At 47.0% G+C, this 3,540-nt stretch overlaps 1 protein-coding gene across 3 annotated transcripts in view; it reads left to right on the plus strand.

The window, feature by feature from the left end:
* The first annotated feature begins 1,022 nt into the window (after positions 1-1,022).
* Positions 1,023-3,540, plus strand: part of raph1a (Ras association (RalGDS/AF-6) and pleckstrin homology domains 1a) — a 170,507-nt gene continuing 167,989 nt past the window's right edge. For all 3 annotated transcript variants that reach the window (XM_076264494.1, XM_076264496.1, XM_076264495.1), the window contains exon 1: positions 1,023-1,319. The gene's annotated coding sequence lies outside the window, so the exon portion shown is untranslated. The remainder of the gene's footprint in view (positions 1,320-3,540) is intronic.

Genomic DNA, 3,540 nt, shown 5'->3' on the forward strand with positions numbered 1-3,540 from the left:
CCCCTACAGTACCACGGACTGCACCTTCAGTGTCCACTATGGACCACACTGTCCAGTTTCTGCCATCAGTGGAACATGCACTCACATGAGACATCACATTTGCATTATTAAATTTCTCCATTCAGGAGCTCTGTGGCAGGATCCACAACATTACGTAACTTATTGGTAAATGAGTGTGGTCTCCATTGCAAGTCCTCATTTGCAGTGAAGGGTTCTTTGCATGTCTCTCTGAAGGTATGCGTGATGTTTTTTTAGACATTGAAACCTTGCAAACAAACAAACAAAACAAGCAAACAAATGCAAAAGAAATTATACACAACATACCCAAAGGGAGAGAGTGAGCACTTTACTCAAAATGTCTCTTTCTTTGGTTCTCTGGAGATATTTATGGGGTACTGCATGCATTGATTCTCTCTTTGTGGGACAACCTGTTAGGTCTGCAAAAGGAAGTAGATGTGTGTGTGTGTGTGTGTGTGTGTGTGTGTGTGTGTGTGTGTGTGTGTGTGTGTGTTTGTTTGCAGCAATATATGAATTCTTTCTACCACCACGTCGTGATACCTACTATCCCATAAAGCAATAGTAATTTCGACTTAGGCCTATGATAACACCAAAAACTGAGTTACACTATCGTTATGGGGGCTTCTGAAAGCAGATGTCGGTCTCCCATGTACCGCAGCGCACCGAAAAAGGCCGAGGTCTCTCAGACATGGATGGAATCTGATTTGCTCAAATGGCATAACTTAATAAACGGACATAGTAGGGAGCAGATGGTTCGCATAAATAATAAGAGGATTCGCTCCCAAATACAGCACATCGTCTACTCTAAATCGCATTCCCAGAGAGAACACACGGTCGCTTCGCTGAAAAGCAGTGAGGTTCCACTGGGAGAAAAAACGCCCTCTCTGTCCCTGCCTGCCTTCCCGATGACGTCCACAGCTCCGTTTGATTAGTCTAGGCTGATTTCGGGAGAAGGGGCTGAACAGGAAACGGAGACGCCTAGAACGCACATCAGTCCGCGCCTCCCGAGGAAAAGGAATGGAAGCGGGGACGTGAGTGTGTCACCGGGCAAGCAATCAAACAAGCGGACGGAAAGACAGAGCGAGAGAACGAGCGAATAAAGTAGAGCCGAATCAAGCGGTCGGTCGGTCGGCGTCAGCGGTGATAGGGAGCGTCCAAGACCCTGAAGACCGGCTGATTTCACTCGATTTCGCCGATTTCACTGCCTGGATTGAGGGATTTGCGTCGACCTCTCCTTTTACCTAAATCATTGTTGGCATATTCCCGGGAAACCGTATCAAAAAGACCCAGGATAATTGACGGTAAGGAGCTACTTAGATTAGCTGGTGCTGCCGGTTGTGGTTCTATTTTCATGGATTGCGCCCTCGCTTCTAAATTTTGCTGTTGACATTTGTACAAGTAGGTCTGTTGGTAGCCAGACAGATGAGATGAGACTGCGAGGAACCTGAATTGTATTTGGGCCCAGTCAGATCCCCGTTTGTTAATGCTCGGTGAATACTTCTGAGCTCAGGCTGGTTTTATGAAGGTGGTCAGTCGGTCGGTCGATAGAAGAAGCAAGCCCGGTGCATTGCAGGGGGAAAGGGATAGCCAAATACAATAAAATAGATGGGGATGAACCTGAATCATAGCAGCAGCCTGTAGCCTAATCCAAGACAGGGAACGAAGTGCAATAAATCTGTCAAAATTAAAGGGCTTTTCTCGCTGTATGCAGAATACATAACCAGGGGGCATTGTAACGGATTCACTCGATGTTACTGGCTGGTAGCCTGACTGACTGGTTTGCTTGGTCGCCGGCTCGGTTGTGTATTGATTCAGAATCTGGGTGCTGTATGCCGCAGGGAGAGGATGGAAGTGGCGGGCAGGCTACATCAGGGCCTTGGACGACTTGCTGGGGTGCGTCATGCAAACGCCTCATGAAGGCTACAACAGTCTTTCATTCACATTTAACAGTTCAGTTAACCCTTAGTGCAAGTCGTGGTCTCATGACTCGATATCCAAGCCAGTGTCTTGATTATTTGGCGATACTGATGCCCTGGGGCTACTGGGTATGGGCGTGTGCTCCTGTGTTTTTCTCAATTCGTTTCCAAACCAGCGACGTTTCATTCCTTTTTTTGTCTCCAAGAAACGGTTTCTTCGTAAGTCTTATGGTCACCGTTGCATGATATCTCCTATTCGAAGCTGCTGTATCTCTAGGACAAGGGGCACAGTTAGCAACAGCCGACTCCACCCCAGCTGTGTCGGTTGACAGTTTGTAGCGAGACTAGGATGCTCATGTTACAATCTGCGCACAATAGGCTCTGTGCGCGCGGCATGACAATTCCTTACGGCGCAGGCTGTAAGCGGGAGTCTCCATGAATGAATCGCGTGCCAAAAACCTGGGTTTGCACCGAACTCGACACGGCCTATTTTATTTCAGCATCAGACTACAAAGCAATGTGTTTCACGATTTTGACAGGGTGGTCTTAGCCCTTTCGGCATCTCCTTTACCCATCTGGCCTGCTGTGGCGTTGGCTGCATCTCTGCTAGCATCTTCCTCAGTCACACTTGAATGATTATCCACTACTAAAATGAATTTAGACGAAACAGAGGATCGTTTCGATGCATGCAATCGATTGAGAAATGCAAAATAATTTATCTGAATTGCTAGAATGATGTTCATTCATGCTCTAGGAATTTTTAAGCACTAGAATGAACATGGAACCATGTAACAATCTAATTGGTAGTAATTATGTTAGTGTTTTAAAGGAATACCTAAAGATGCAGCACGAAAAGCACGACCAAGCAGAGCATCTATGCCTCAGGAGTATCATAACGTGATGTCAGCTGGATCCTTTCCTCCATTGGTCCAGCGAGTGGGCACGACTTGCGAATTGCTCTTGACGTCAGGCAGAATTGGTTATTGTATGCGCAGATTCTGATTCTCGGCAGCGGTATGTCTTTGGGAGATATGGGCCTTAAAGGGATCCCCAGAAAAATCCTGCGTCTAGGCATTATGAAAATAGGTCAGATCACTGCTGGTGTCTTTTAAGATACTTATTTCGAATCAGGTATGATTTTTTTTAACACAGAAGGTAGGCTATAGCTATTCATCTCACTCTCACTGCAGCTGCTGTTTTAGTTATTTGTGGTGCTTATTTGTGTCACTCACGTATTTATCTTCTCTGACGTGCTTGTGTGCTTGTTATGGACCGTGTTGTTTGCGTTCTCTCCGGCGTCGGGGCAGGTGTGGACAGGTTTTTGAGGCATGGCCTGCGTCCACACTAATGTTCCCGGTGAGGAGATTAGGCTGGCACTGAGCTTAACTGGCACTCTTACTCGTTCCTCCTGGCAGTGCCAACGCACACAGTAGCAGTGCCTCGCGGTAGGCTACTGCTGTGGACGGTATAAAGGAGGTGGGGGTGGGGATAACATTGACCCCAGTAGGCTATACACTTGCCAACCTGTCACATGTCTTTGATGTTAGTCGGTTAATGGCTCAGGGCCTGTGAGGTGAAGAGCTTATTTCAGACTGGGTGAGCTGTT

The sequence above is a fragment of the Alosa pseudoharengus genome, unplaced genomic scaffold, assembly GCF_046254945.1.
Source record: "Alosa pseudoharengus isolate Yale_2024_CS ecotype anadromous, Long Island Sound unplaced genomic scaffold, YU_APseudo_1.1 YU_APseudo_1.1_scf_3, whole genome shotgun sequence".
Classification (NCBI taxonomy): Eukaryota; Metazoa; Chordata; class Actinopteri; order Clupeiformes; family Clupeidae; genus Alosa; species Alosa pseudoharengus.